This window comes from Ixodes scapularis, unplaced genomic scaffold, assembly GCF_016920785.2.
Source record: "Ixodes scapularis isolate PalLabHiFi unplaced genomic scaffold, ASM1692078v2 PGA_scaffold5__190_contigs__length_132052651, whole genome shotgun sequence".
Classification (NCBI taxonomy): domain Eukaryota; kingdom Metazoa; phylum Arthropoda; class Arachnida; order Ixodida; family Ixodidae; genus Ixodes; species Ixodes scapularis.
Window position 1 is genome coordinate 104,685,852 of NW_024609880.1, and position 16,637 is coordinate 104,702,488.

Consider the following 16,637-nt stretch of genomic DNA (forward strand, 5'->3'; position numbering starts at 1 on the left):
CATTGGGACAAAGGGGGTCGGCGTTTTCCCAAAGTGAGGCTTTTTGGGCGGGGATTAGACAGGCAAAGTTTTTGAAGTTTCGTGGAATGAGTGCCTTAATTATTGACTGGTCGCCTATACTTTGTTTCAGCGTAAGTCCAGGTGCAGCCGACGCTACGAGGTAATAGACACCAGTCAAGCAGCGTCAAAAGCGCGAGTCACTGGGCCTTCCCTGTTTAGGATGTGTTCAGAGATGATAGACCACGTAAAGAAGCACGGCGAACACCACGAGGGTGGCCTCTTGGTTCTGTCTGATTGATAACATCCACTCGTAGTGTCGGCTGGGTCTGGACTTAAGGTGACACGAAGTACCGAAACAAACACAAACAAAGTAAGTGTACTTTTTCCCCCTCAGGTTTTGGGAAGGTGTAACGAGTGACGTAACTGGGCTACCAGTTACTCGAAACAAGTAACGCATGCACATTACCCGCTACTGATCGGAGAAAGTAACGAGCGTACGCTTCTACGTTACCGAGAAAAGTAACGCGTCCCCGGTAACGCCGGCATTTGTAACGGGTTACCGCCAGCACTGCCACATTCACATAAATGTGAAGTTCATCACATAAGAGATGCAATGACAGGTCTCTATATATGCTTGAGATGTTCAACATCTGTAAGAAACACAGTTATTTAAAACAGCTTCAAAATAAACAAAAAATGCCGAAAAAGACTTGCAGAGCACATTTAAGGTAATTTGGGGGTGCATTTATTTATGATGTAGATGTTTAAGGTGATCCACTCTTTATTTATGTTTATTCTAATCGTCAGTCACTAATGAATTATATATCTATTTTCATCAATACATTTCGCTACATGATGTTCACATAACCGCTTGAGACCGACACGGGAGGACGATTCTCGAAAACGCCAGTGGTTGAGTGTGCGGAAACGTGCTTTTTTTTCGCTGATTGTGAAATGCCGGGTAGCGGGGTATGCCACAAAAACCTCTGTGCTCACATAATTGTTCTGAAGACAAAGACGCGAAACGTACAGAAAGATAAATAAGAAATGGTAGGCTTCGAACCAATCGCATAGACAACGCATTACTGCCAAAATAAATACATGGAGATGCATTCAATAATATTCCTATTGACTTATAAATGGCCCGTAGGGCAGACTGTATATTTCTAATATACGTCACATTTCGACATCGGCTCCCACGAGCTCGAAACTTCCCAAAATACCGTCTTAGGAAGCTAATGCCCTATTTGGTTTTTCGTGAACTTGTTTTCGGCCCTCACCTTGCAACTCGGCTTTATCAGTCATGCGCGCACTAAATTTTTATTAGGCTCCCGCATATCATCAAGAGACTGATATATACCGCACAACTTCACGATTTGAACATCATAATAATTGGGATTGTGTCGATATTTATACAGAGCGCAGTTGATCAGCCATTTCAAGGTTGTGACGAGTTAATGGCTGTAGATGAGCAATTTAGCGAGTGAAGTACAACCGCTAGCCTGGGGTTTTTAAGGTGCACCACGCAGTGGTGATACCTAACCGCACGCCTACAATGTTCATCCAGATCTAAACGGATAGTGGTAGGGATTGAGCCCAGGATCCCTGGGTTCTGCAGAGCGAGCTTTCGCGCCACGTGGTCTGAGCTGGTGTGCGCTAGCCCACTCGGCCACCGATCCCCCAATTTGAACATTGACTTTTCATAGTCTTGAGAACATCGTATTTCACCAGAAACATGAACTGTTTAGTATGGCTTTCCGCGACGTCGTCGCACTCTATGCTGGTGATCATTGCGTTTTGTTCTGGCTGAGAAAATCAAATTCGGTCGTGCAAAACGCACTCTGCAGAAGGTTCGCGCTCAGTGCGGACGCATATTATTCCTGCTTGGTGCAGCGTTGTAAGGAACGGCGCGCGAGTTTGGCACCACAAAAACGCACCTTCTGGCAGCAGTGTTTTTGCTAACAAAGTTTTTTGCGGGACCGCGCTTTCTTGTCTGTTCCAAAGATGCAGAGCAGAAGAACTTTTAAAACAGAGTATGTTTTTACATACCCCCCCCCCCCCTTTTTTTTAAATATTTTTCGATGCTTTCTCAGAGAGTACTTATTTTTCCTGAGGGACTCCCTCCTGCGTTTGGCGTGTTAATTCAACGATTGTATTTGGGGAATTTTTTAACATTAATCGTTAATTTTGTTTTAATGGTACACTCAGAAATTGAGTGGTTCAAACAAAATACGAACATGGCCAATGTTTGGGGAAAAACTTCTGCACTACACACCTGTGAGATACAGAGCGACCACCAAAGTTCGGCTGTCGTAAAGCCACTAATTTTATTTTTTTTATGTATCTCTCCCGTAAAAACTTGTAGCTCTATTTATCGCCGGATTAATAAGTGACATTTAGTCATTTCAATGCTTCTATTCTCGAGGATAATTTTCTGAAACAGTTCAGCAAAAACAAAAACATGTTTGGGTGCTTCAGTGATGTGTACATGTAAACTCGGTCTTCCAACCATTTTTGCACTTTCAATAAATGCCGCTAAGAGCTAATCTCTGACATTGAAAGCTTGCAAGAAAGCCATTTAGTTTTCCTCTCCGTTCCAAGGCATGCTTAAAAAAAGAAATTGTATAAAAACTGATTTCTCTTCCTCAACTTAATGTTAGAACAAGCAGCCAAGTGATCTGACGCTAATTATATACCATCAGTGTTCATCATAGTCATGTGCTGGGGTTGACAAAGAATAAAGCTTAGGTTGAGCTTTAGCCATTCTAGCTCGGCTATTCTCATCTTTTATCGAACACGAGCCATTACCCGAATAATTGGCGATGCTGATTGCCATACACCCGAGCACTCGGCTCGATCTCATAACAGTCTAGTATATGACGGTGTCAGGTGGCTCGCGCTGAGAAGTCGTGATGCCGTGTGACGTCACAGTGTTAACAACGCTATTACACCTGTAGTCATTTGCAACTCAAGAAGGTAGGGCGAGGGTAATCCGGGCCGGGAAAGAGGAAGCAGACGGAATGCTCGAGAAGAGGGAGAAACCGCCTTGTCTCTTTAGCGTTCCGTATGCTTCCTCCTCCCCGGCCCGCCTTACCCTCGCCCTACCTTCTCGAGTTGCAAAAAGCTATGTGACGTTCTCAATTTAAGTCGACTTGACTCAGTGGATGACGTGACTACGTGACGGGACCACATGACGTAACACTACTTGACAGCATGACGTCACGGGACCACGTGACAAATGATTAATCATAGTGCCAATATAAGAACGCCACGAAAACCCATAATGTTTCATACATTGCAATTCGGCATAGATAATTTGATCACTATTTATAAACACAAAAGTCAATTTTAGTGTTTAGAACATTCATATTGTAATAAAAAAAATTCTGTGAACCGTTCTGAACCGGTTACCGTTGTATTTTTTTTAGGTTCACTTCCGGTTCAGTTCCAAGATGGTGGCGAAGATTTCGGTCCGGTTCAGTTCCGGTTCGGCTAAAAGTTCAGTTCCAAGATGGCGGCGAAGATTTCGGTTCCGGTACGACACTCTGATCACGATCCTTCCGTTACATGCGCAAAGAGAGCGGAGTCAAGCAATGAAAAGTCTACGATGTATTAGTCCGCCGAGGCGCACCTTCTAGAATGCTTTCAGCTTAGGGAGAGAGAAAACAGAGGAGTTGAACAACAGAGCTCCTTCAAGGCCAGACCGGCGGTGCGATCACTATGGCTAACCTTCAGGGGCATATCAACAATGAACACAATGAGAGAATGTGTCACTTATATCCTGTTGACAGCTCGACCCAAGGTTGATAGAGCGGTGGATGCTATCTGTGGCCTTGGGCTTAAGGCAGGTGTCGTGTTCAGCGTTATCAACGGCTTCGAGACTGTTGTTACGTGACCCTAACTAGAGACACGATTGGCCTCAAACACGCATAGCGTCTACTCTGCTGCCACTACCGATTGAAGAGGACAGCTTCATGAAGGCCAGCCTTTGGACTTCCAAAGCCTGCACTTCACAGAACTGACCCAAAACGGGGGTGGTTTGAAGATATCATATTTTACGCCGTGTAACCCACATTATAATTTAAAATGAAGAATTAATGGCGAATGCTTTTTTTTTGCGCAGGATGTCCACAAATAAATAAATAAATAAATACATAAATAAATAAATATAGGTGAAGCAACGTAAATGTAAAAACAATGAACTGAGGAAACTTAAAATGTCACAGATGCCTACTGTCAGAGTTATTAATACGAAGTTTTTTACGGGGACCACTCTTCATCAGGTTTCAGGTATTAGTAACTCCGACAGTACGCATCTTCGACTTATATATATATATATATGTACTTTTCTTTACCAAGCGATTTCGAATTATGTGTACTCTGTTAGGTTATCGTTGTGGCATTTCTGATTGCAATGTGTAAGAAATTTTTGCCGTAATACGTTTTTCATCCGTGAGTTCAGTCTACAGCACTGTCATCAAGTACAACCTCTGCGCACCACGATGACGCATGGTGGGGCTGTGTGCTCCAAGAAGCTTCGACGACTTTAATGTCTTATAATTTGAAGAAAAAGAAGAAAAATTAGCCACAGCGCTTGCTGATTTGTGGAATTCGCAGAACAGAGAGATAATAGGACGGCACCTAGGTTGGCGCGTGGCTAACGAGAATAATCGGCTGTTAACTTGCGTCTTTCTGTATATTTCGCCGTTTTCGACACGGGCGCCGACGGACATTGCACCGCGGCTTACGCCCCTTCCGGGGTAAGCTTTTCTGTTGTCACGACACTCTATCGCGCTATAGACGCGTCTATTTAACGCTCATGAAGTCTCAAGAAAACTGCACGTCAATTGTTTAGTCAGAGCAACGACGCAGCAGTCACGAAGCGATCGACGACTGCGCCTCGATCTGGCTGTCCGCGTTCGCTCTGATAAAATGTGAGCGTGGGACTCTCGAGCGGCGTTAGCTTTCTGATGATGCAGGACGATGCCTTGTCGTTGAGAATCTTTGCCCTGCAAAGGCCGGCGAAAACGTTCTAGTGCTCGGCTTACCCTAGGCAGCAACGCCTGTCAGCGACCGCCCGCATCGCATCGCAACCTTTCTGGAGCCTATTGGCAATCTGCGAGCGCCAACGATTTATCGTCGTGACTTCAATGGGAGCATTTTATGAACCACAGCGAAGATGAAACCCCACAAACATGAACTCCCGCGAACCTGACCCCCGCGACGACGAACCGCCGGTGCTTGCAGACGGAAGGTTCCGATGCTGTGCGGACGGTTGTTGGAGGACGCTGCAGGTAGGTTACGCCGGGCGCTGGAACGGCTTCGCAGTCATTCGAAGGGCAAAGGATTCGCGACGACAAAGTAGCGTCTTGCATCTTCAGTAAGCTAACGCTGCTAGAGAGTCCCTAGCTTACATTTCCACTAAGCAAGCGCGGCCGGCCAGATTGAGGCGCAGTCGGCTCTCGCGTCGCGATTGCTACGTCGTTGCTGCATCTACACTAATGACATGAGCATCGGAATTCGAAACAGCCCTTTCGAGACTTCATTCGAGTCCAATAGACGACTTTATAGCGCGATAGAGCGTCATGACAAGAATAGAACTCACCTCTTTAGTCGCGTAAACAGCGGCGTTATGTTCGTTGACGCCGCGTCCAGTACGACGAAATATACACAAAAAAACATTAAATATATTTAATACAGCAGGCAGAAAGAAATACAAACACGGCAGGGACACGGACAAAGCAGAAGACGCGCTACGAAATACATATATTTACAAAATGCACTGGAATAGACAGATAATTAGAGCTGAAAAACGGAAGATTGAGATGACGTCAACGCTTGAGATGACGTCAACGCCAGTGGTTCTCAAATGGGGGTCCGCAATGACATCCTAGGGGTCCGTGAACCCCTGTCTCATCAGTCAAGCCCGGCAATATAAGTTGTCTTTTTTTTTTACACTGAGAAGAAACGTTTCAATTTTCGGGTGAGTCCTCTCATGTGTATGTCTTTGAGATAAGTTTACTTCACACTAGAAAATAGTTATATGCATTTATAAAATCATTACCATGATTTATCTAAACCTTTCAATTCTCCTCACCCCAAACAGGGTCCTCCATCATCTCCGCCTATCTACAAGGGGTCCGGGAAACATAAATGGTTAAGAGCCACTGGCTTAAGCAATATAAAACACCATTGAGCCGGCTAAAAAAATTGGATGGTAGCGAGTGTATAGCTCGGGAGATATACATCCCTCTATAGCCGGCTAAAGCACATTGAAACGACATAGAATGCTATTGAGTCGGCTAAAGAAAGATCAATGGTCGCGATTCTATAGATTTATGGACATATACCACTCTACAGCCGGGTAAAGCAGATTGAAAGGTCGGAGGCCTATAGCTTTGGTGACATAAAACACGATACAGTCGGTGAAAGAAAATTCAATGGCCGCGCATTTATATATATAGCGACATACACCACTCTATAGCCAGCTAAAGCACATTCAAGAGTCGCGAACCTACAGCATTACGAACATACATATTTCTATAGCTCGCTAAAGAATATTGATTAGTAGTTGCGAGTCTATAGCTGCGTAGCCATATGTCACTCTTTAGCCAGCAATAGGAATCGGAATGATCGAGATTCTATAGCTTTGAAGACATAGATTTTTCTATAGGTGGCTATGGCGTGTTTTATGGTTTCTTATGGCTGACCATAGAGGACCATGCACTCTAAGAAAAAACGGGTGTAGTCGGGTGTATCAGGAGCACATGCACCCCTTTCCTAAAAGATGCACCCTCAGTTGCCCAGCCAGTGTATTTGTGCACCGACAATGAGCATCCTCCTCTCTCTTAAAAACCTCTAGGTGTATCAGTGCACCGCCACGCTAGCCACGCGCCCCGACCAGCGTGTGCTTGGATGCCCTCTTGGGGGTCACTTTTGGGTTGGTCAGTTTCTTAGGAAGTATGAAACTGTTCTGTTCACTCGGTATTGACAGTAGAGTGGACGCTATGCTTGTTTTAGGCCAATCGGGTCTCCGGGTAGGATCACGTGACTACAGTCTCCAAGCTAGAGATAAGGCGGAGCACGGCACCTGCCTGAAGGCCAAGGCCACGGGTAGCATCCACTGCACTATTAACTTTGGGTCGAACTTTCAAGAGGATATAGGGGACAAATCCTCTAGCTGCGTTCATTGTTGGGATAACCCTGAAGATAAGCCTTCGCGAGGGCGACCACTTTTGGCCTTAAAGGAGCTGCTATTTTCGTATACTCCTCACTTTTCTTTCTCTCCCTAAGCTGAAAGCGTGGAACAGGCTACGCAGTCGTCGGACCGATGAACCGGAGGCTTTTTTTATGCCTTGAGTCCGCTGTCTGGGCGCGGGTAATGGCAGGAGCGTGATCATGTGCCAAAGGTTTCACGGGTGACGTAGTAGCTCTTTCCGATCCGGAAATATCTGATTCTCGGCCTAGTTTCTTGTGTGCTCTGCTGCGACCAGCGGGGCCGCCAGAGATTTCGTCTGTGACAACGTATTCGAGTGTGCCAAGGCTTTCAGTGTTTAAAAAGTCCAACGTACATCGGCAACAAGCGATTTCTTCAAAAAAGCCCAAGGAATTCATGTGATGCGTTTAGTGTTCGGTTTGGCAACTTCCTTCTTCTGCCACATCGTGTTGAATCTTCACAGACCCCTTTCTTTCCGTGTTTGTGTTTGTGTGGTTCTGCAGTGCCCGTGTCAACATCTATCTCGGATTACATATTTCAAGTCCGATATTTTCATCGTAAGTGCGCTGCAACCTACTCCTTTGCAGCAATTCACCGTTCCGTTCCTGATTAGGACTAAAATTAGGCAGTGTCTATTACCTAGCAGCCGGGAGAATAATTTCCCCGAAATTCTATCGGCAGTCGCCTGCGATTAGCTGTCTACGATCATGTGATAACTGCAGGTGACTTTCTTATTCTCCCGGCGTTTTGTGAATACGCGTTTCATGGACACCTTTTCGTTGATACACGTTTTCTAGACACGTTTCGTCGACACTAACGTTTCACCGTTACTCTTTACGCAAAATACACGCTGTTGGGACATTTCGTCGTGCGTGTGTCTCTGAGGCGCGTGCTCACCGACCCAGCCCACCCGTTCACATCGCTTCGTGGCGACAGTATGCGGCGGCTCATTAAAAAAAATTTTCACCCTACCTTTGATACCCGTATATATCACCTCGCGCACATAGCCTGGGGCGGCTCATTACAAAAAAAAGAGAAGAGATGTTTATAGAGGAAAGCTAATCAGAGCTGTCGATGACACGTCGTTTGATGAAGTGATTATATCGCCAATGAGTGACGACTGCCGGCACGATTTCGGGTAAATAATTCTGCCGGCTGCTGAGAGAATAGACACTACCTAAGAATCACTCCGGTTCTTGTTTGCTCAGTAATCTCCTCAGTTGTGTAAGAGCTTCGTTGTACACCTTCACATATCACAGATCGCTTGCACGTTTGTACTTGTTTACGAAATAGGCTGTCTAATAAACTTATAGGAGATTTGAAAACAATCCGTTGTGTCTGTTTACCTGCCTTTTTGCAACCCCCTGGGCGCGTACATTTTTTACAGGTTTCCTTGAGGTGGGTCTATATCATTACATCATTGAATGAGGTGTATATATGTTCCATAGGAGCGGGGTGGGTGTAAAAACAGTGTAATAGTAAACCCTGGTGGCGGGTGTATCTCCGTACCCTATGAGCGGGGTGGGTGTGACCAACGGTGTAATAGCAAACCCTGTTGGTGGGTGTAGAGACGGGAATACTTGTACACCTTAAATTCGGGTGTACCTGCACACCGAAACGACAGTGAGGGTTAAGAAAGGAGTTGTGACACACCCCAGTATGGGGTGTATCTGTGTACCCCCAAATGCTGAAGGTGTATAAAAGGGTGCACAGATGCACCCCTAAAGAGGGTGTATATATGCACCTAGTTTTGAGGTGTACTAGTACACCTTTATGGGTGTAGTATATGTGGCAGCACCTACACCCCCTGTGGGTGTACCCACTACACCCTTTTTTTTAGAGTGTAGAAGGTGATAGCTCACCATAAGATTTTCCATAGACGTCCATGGACCATTTTCGTATAGGCGAGGTGCGCTTCCTCTTAGCGTCAAACGATTGCTACACTTCATGGCTTCACTCACTGGTTCAAATATGTCTCGAGGATCCGAATGTTCTGTTTTCTTATTAAATCAGCGGGGGCGGCAGTGGCTGGAAGCGATCAGGTGAATAATGCCGTAACCGGGCATTTCTCGAAGGACGACGATGTGATTTTCCTAAGATGTTCCAACTAAGAGCTCTTACTATAAAGAAGTTGATTGTGTGAAATGAGTGCTGGGGCAGGTTCCTTCACCGCAAGGAAAACATTTGTAAGCGGGACGCTCTGCGTGTTGTGGAGTGCCCGCTGGAGCTGCAAATTTTGCATGTCAGGTCATCATACTTAAATGAGCGGGAAAAGTTGAATGCTGGTCTTGGCATCACCCTTATTTGCTGTTTTCTTAATAACTAGTTGGAATTTTGAGATAATAAATAGTATGCAGGAAAGAGTAAATTCTGGGCGTTTTGAAAATGTAGTTATTTTAGATAAGTAAAAAAGAACACAGGAGCTATATTTTAAGAAATGAAATCGCCTCAAAGATGTGTCATGACAGAACGCCATGACGCGGACGGAGAACAAGTTTGTAAACACGTCAATCAAAAAAGCTTCCGAGTGTGCTGTTCAGTCGCCGCCATTTTATTCTCCGTGCCCTTCTCTGTCAGTTCTTTGTATAAAAGTCACCTTTCTAGATACACAAAGAAGCGCGCTACATTTTTATTTTAATGTTTTATATGTTTCCTGTTTTACCCAGATAATAGCTACGTTGCATGTTAACCAATCTTACTTTACGGAATTATATGACAAATTTTATTAGAGCATGTTGCACTAATTAAACATAAGTGACAGCATGCGCAGTGCTATAAACCTCACACTCCTTCCAAGACTCCGAGCCGTTACCTATATGCACATCAAGCAAAAAATGAAATGCAGTTCCGTTTCGTTTTCTGTCTCGAAGTCGAGAGTGTCGCATTTCACAAATACGACACTTTAACGAAACATGTAACACTTTAAGACAATTAATTGCAGGGCTTGAAAGCGGTATTATATCTTATTTGGCCCTTCAAGAATGCGGCTCAATAATGTATGTTATGAAACAAAGATAAATGCACTTGGCTTTTGTTTGTACAAAAATGCACCCGAAACCATTTTAAGTAACAGTTAAAATATGCGTAATAAAAGTATCACAGAAAAAAAAAAAAACTCTTGGGTGTCTAGGTGGCGTGGACAGCAAAGTGTTTAGACACACTAGCATTCTAAAACAAAAGGCAAACAGTTTATTTTTCTTTGCTATTCTACTGCATTGCTTAGCACAGTGCGTAGCAAACCCAGATGCGTATTTAAACATGATAAATTCAATATCTCAAGACAGGCAGGGTATTGGGAAGACGTCAAATAAATTTGATCATTCTTATCTCTTTAGTAGTATTTGATTGGCAACACTTTTTTCTTTATTTCTACCAAACTCTTCTTGCTGCTCCTGGTATCATTTGTCACTGTACAGCGTCCGATGTTGAGGACGGAATGTATGGTGCGACCCACTCCGAGCTTAGGGATAACGTTCCGTTTGTTCTCTATTGCCACCGCGCACGTATTAACGGGTAACGTGACCGTCGTCTTTTATTGGCGGCGCGGCAGGTCGGTGGATCGCCCCAGTCACCACCGACACCAAACGTGTTCCGTTTGCACTATTTAGTAGCGAGGCGGTCGTGCATCTCAGTGAAACAGATATTTCAGAATATGGCAGGTCTTAGCTTATGAATAGCGAGAGAAGGGCATAACGAATTGAATACTTGCACATCATCTTAAGGGATTGTTCAGATAAGGATAGTCAAAAGAGTGTCATGTTTCCAATTAAATCGTTATAGAGAAAGCAAAATGTGACCACACAACAGGACGAACCTTTCTGCTTCTTTTTTTTTTTTGCAGGTCACTTTTTTTTTTTTTTTCGGAAGGCAAATTCGCGTTTGAGAGGAGGTTGACCAATGACTTTCTTAATTGCGCCAACTTTGATGCAATAGAAATTAAAATAAATTTTTATGCCGTAAATATTTTTATATATAACGCACGGAAACTTGCGTGCAAGAATCAGTTAATTTACTTGTAATGAAGTTTATGTTTGAAGAAAATTGAAATGACAAACTTGACTTTTTGCGCAACTCTTTTATATCAATATATTTTCTGCGAATTTTTAACTCATTTTAATATAACGTTTTGAGGTCAAACGTTTTAACAGAGAATGTAACGCTCTGTTCGCTTTAACAAAAATAGGGTTCTCCTATTGTGCGTACTGCTTGCATTGAAGCAAAAATATTTATATAAAAATTCAGAACTGTCGAATCTGAACAGCCATAAAAATAATAACCCTCGATTTTCGGAAAATTCGCTCAATGAGCGATTGAAACCCGTTTATTAATTCCCTGCCCGCAATGACACATAGATTAGTGACTTAGTTATTTCAATAATGTAGTCACTATCTCGGCAGCGTGTTGTGCGTGTGTACGAAGACGACAGAAGGGAACACGTGACTGGAATGACTATGCGTCACTCGTCTAAGCTTCATTGTGGGAAGGGCTTGCGGCGCGCGTTTGGCACGCAATTTTAATCACTCTAGAAAATATAAAAATTTAGCGAAGAATGTCTCAAAAATATTTACATTTTTGCATATATTTTTTATTGGTCAGGTTTATTTTAATTGCCATCGATACAGAACTGGCAACATGACCTCAGTGCTAATCATCAAAGAGTTAATTAACAAGTTTTAATTATTTAGTCAAATTACACAACGATTATTCACACATCTAATGTCAATCGAGCCTGATAAATACGTGATGAAGGCGGCACTCGTCTAACTTTCACCACCTTTAAAAAGAAGGTTACAGATGAAAATAAAACATCCTGTATAAAACCTGCGAACGGACAAAGCAAGAACGGAAGGGGCAACTGCCAACATTTCTTGTCACTTGAAACAACAAGATATAAATACTCACAAAATTATTGTCTTTACATCAACAGCTTACGTAGCAAAAGATCAAAGTTTTTTTTTTTTTTTTTTTTTTTTTTTTTTATGGCAGTCACATGTCATGGCTTGATGAAATAAAAGAGTGAGTATCAGAAGCCAAGACTCCAAGCAAAGTCAAGACGCCGTTCCGTGCGCCTTGTTGTGTCCCCTTCTCTGCTTTTGTCCTCGTCTTTGTTGCGCACACGATTGTATAAGACAAGACGCCGTTCTGACTGAACATGCAGCGTACATTGGCATTTGTAGTGGTTTGTGGCATCCTTGCAATGCATACACCTTCGGTGGCAGAAAGTACCAGAGATCCCGACGGACCAGCAGACGAGTTCTTTAAGGTATAGTTTTATGAACTTAAATATGATGGGTTTCCGCGACATTGTTTTTTCAACCAACCACATATATATGAACCCATAAAGAAATTTGCTAATTTAAAGGCTAGTGACTAATTTTATTTGCTAACTCACTGTGGTAATTGTTTTGTGTGCACGTATATGAAGATGAACATACATTTGAACAGGAAAACGAAAATATTTCTTGAACATTTTACGTTAGGTGCATGTCGCGTGTCTTATATTTGCATCGGAGTATTGCCGTTCTATGGGAACGATTTATATAAAATATTTTACCGCTCCAGTAATGCCTGTGAAGGGGTTTGTTTTAAGCTCTTTTAAAAATATTGACCACACTCAATACACGCACCAGAGCCCTTAAGGGGGGAGGCTGGTCTTTAACTTTTTGTTTTTTATTTTCCATTGATCCTGCTGAAATTTAGAGTACTGATGTATTTCTCAGTGGTGATTTCAGATATGCAACTAGTTTTCAGATAGCTTTACTAGATCCCGAGTTATTAACAAATTTGTAATTTTCATTAGGTCATCCTTACGGGCCTTTAGCATAAAGTTGTTCACAATATATCACAGATTTTTATAGGATTGCATTCACCAAGACATATCTTGTGCGGTGATGCTATTTTAAGTCTAATCTAATAATATTACATTGGTAAAACACATCTGCAACCAAGTTGCACAAAACGGGAGGTTAAATCTTTTTGAGGCTAATTAATTAAAATGATTGTATGAGATAAAAAGCAACAAAAATAGCATCACCGCGCAAAACATGTCTGGGGGAATGCAATTCTATAAAAATTTCCGATATATTTTGAAGAATTTTACGCTAACGACCCGTAAAGAGGACCTAATTAAATGGCTAATTTATTGATAACTCAGGATGTAGTAAAGCTATCTGAAAACTAATTGCATATTTGAAATCACCACTGAGAAATACATCAGTATAGTAAATTGCAGCACGATAACTGAAAGATAAAAACGCGAAGATAAAGACCAGCCTTCCCCTTAAATGTTTATACTTGACGCATTACCAGTGTTGGGAGCAAGTTATGTCTGTTGACTAACTGATCCCAGTTGCTCTCGGGGTTCGTACAGTCATGTGGTAAGAGATCTTCAACCAACGTTACCAGTACGTTAGCGTTTATGAACAATCCACTCCTCAAAACCTGAAAACCAGGCTGCATTCTTTTCATGTACTTTATCCTGCATGTTTTTTCTCCTTCGCGGTTTATTATTTTGTGCCATACCACGTCCAATGTGCGAAGCAGGCAACAAAGGTACTTAGTGTAGAATTATTGATGTTTCCGCTCTACACTAAATCAATATTTTTTGTCTCAATCGGAAGGTGTGTCCCTGGGTTCTATTTATTAATATTTGCTGAGTTCGCTTATGTCAGTTCATTTTCGACTAGAATGACTTAATAAATTACAAGTATATGGAAAATAGAGTTTTCCTTTAAACTCTGCATTAAACTAAACTTTGCTTTCGATAACAACGTATATTTGGCCTGCAGGACGAAATAATTAGAAAAAACAGTGAATTCCATAGCTCTGAAGCGTGAAATGGACGCATATAAAAGTCTACGTATTGATGTTCGTTTTTTTCCTTGGAACACTAAAATAGATGCTATCAAGAGCAGCAATGGAAGTGTAGGCATGAAGCATAGAAAAGAGATCGCAAGAGTGCTGTACAACACAATGGATTTAAATATTTTAAATATCAATATGCACTCCCGAGTAGAACATTAATGAGCATTTTCACAGAGGGTTGTTCATTGCACATTACAGCGGCTGATGAAACAGAATGTACACTGCTTTGTGGGGTCACCAAACGCATTGAAACGTTGTATAGGAACAGTTGCACATGATTGAACCTCACTTAATGTGTTACCATATGGTTCACAAATAACCACAATAAATTAGCAGATCTGCAGTACTCTCTATGTAGTGAAACAATTAACTTTATGATTATGGCATAAATTACATTAAATATTCGGGGTCTGAATATATTCACTTAGAACATTACACGATCGGTGGAGGTGAAAAACCTAATATTTACGACTAGGGAACAGATCATGCACATACAAGACCAGCATTACAGCAGTCAATCGCTGTGTGGGATCAGGTTTACCTTCTTCTGATCGATGGACTTCAACGCATTCAGTGTGCTACAGCTCGTTCACACTTGGAGAGGTACGGTCTCCTTTTACGCACATCCGAAATATCAAAAGACTGGGAGTAGGACCCCTTGAATTCAAGCCATAATACTGTTCGCCTGAAGTGCTTAACTTAAGCTACAAAAAAAAATAACTGTGTGTGATTTATTGAATTTGTATTCGGTGCAATACTTCTCCTCACAAAAAATGTAATTGAAAAAATCAAAATGATGTAAACTATTAAGTATTGTTTGTACTGATAATTGTGGAATAAAAACCATTGCTAAAGTAAGGGATATGGCAAAGATATTGGATCATTATATTAAGCACTGTGCGCCTGCAATGAAGTAAAGACACCCATCAGGCGCTGTGAGTTATTCAAGCAAACATTAAATATAAGAATAGGTTAGATATTTGAAGGAGTACGGAAACGAAATGACGTAGGTGCGAACTCTCTACCCCTCGCTTCAAAGTCGGCCAGCGACTAACGCAATACGTATCGCGCTCATGACGTCAATAGTTCCTGCACGGCCAAGAGTACTGTGGGTCCGAGCGTTGCCACTCGGTGGCGTCAACGCGTGACAATTCCGCTTAGCAGTAATATCCGAGGGCTGTAGGCCTTATGACCTACACATAGCCTGCCCATAACTACATTCGCGGCCATGCCGGTATTTTATGTGCCGCGAGCGTTCGGTTTATCGTATTAGTTTCACACAGCAGAAGTAGTTGCTCGAGAAAATCGGTCAGTAGAAATAACCGTCAGCACCCAGCTATGACGAAACCCGTAAGCTATGTATATAAGGTATTCACTCGGTGCCACATTCGAGCGCGCTATTCAGAGCGCGTCCTGGGGGAGAGGACAAGGGGAGGCGGTAGGCATTTGGAGTGGGGGTGTGGGGGGTGGAGTCTGCTGAAATACGCTACAGCTGAGACGTTGCCCGGATGAATTTTGCTCACCTAATATTTGCTATGTCACCAAACACTGACCATTTGGCAGCTGTATATCAATCTTCCCTATAAAAAAGTTGACGTTGAAGGGCTTAAGGGGGCGCGTTCGCCTCCCCACCGCCCCCATCCCGGAAATCCAACCCTGCTTCCACTTACCGTCTGCGAAAGACTGCGACCTTGATAGTGCTGAATGCACGTTGCCCCGCCAAGTCACATTCAGAACTTCCACAACCGAGCCATACTGCCGCGAACTGGAGCTGCTTCTGGAGAACACAAAATATGGCGGCATTGCAACGGAGGTTCACAGACCACTCCTGATGCAATTTTGAAATATGTTTATTTATTTGAAAATTAGTTTTCTCCGCTTTTCAGCCGGCAGGACGGACACACTAGTATAGGTTGATGTATCCGGGTTGATGGCACAACATAGACCACATCTGAACAAAAAAATAAGTGCCAGAATTTCGTTTCTGTACCCCTTTAATACACCGAATGAGTCAAACAAAATTAGCTGACTACGAAGAAACCAGAAAACTGAGTTTCACAAGACACTACATAGTAATTCACAACGTATGTGAGTTTAGGTGGAGCATATGATCGGTAAAAATACCGAATAAAAATATGCAACTTAACTTAGTTTAAAGTTACAAATAAAGATGACAGTTTTCCAATGGCAGTACGGGGAGTCCGGCCTTTGCCTTGTCAATGTAAAAAAGGTTTGTGTGGCTGATTGGAACACTTGAACACAAAAATAAGAAGGGGAGGGAAGAATATATACTTTCTCACTTTACAATCGTTCACCATATTTGTCAAATAAATTGCCTAAAGGGCCTTTGGAACGTATTTTGGTCTGGGATAAATGAATTTTGGGTAGTTTCATCTCAACGCAGGCACGGACTTGGGGTCGAATTTTTAATTTTGACGAAAAACCTATATGGGGAGGCCCCGGCAGCCATACGCTCCCTTTTCCTGGCACACTCTGGCGCGGGCACGTAGCGCCATGGGGTGGCTTTCTTTGAAACTGATGTGCATCGGCCAATGGA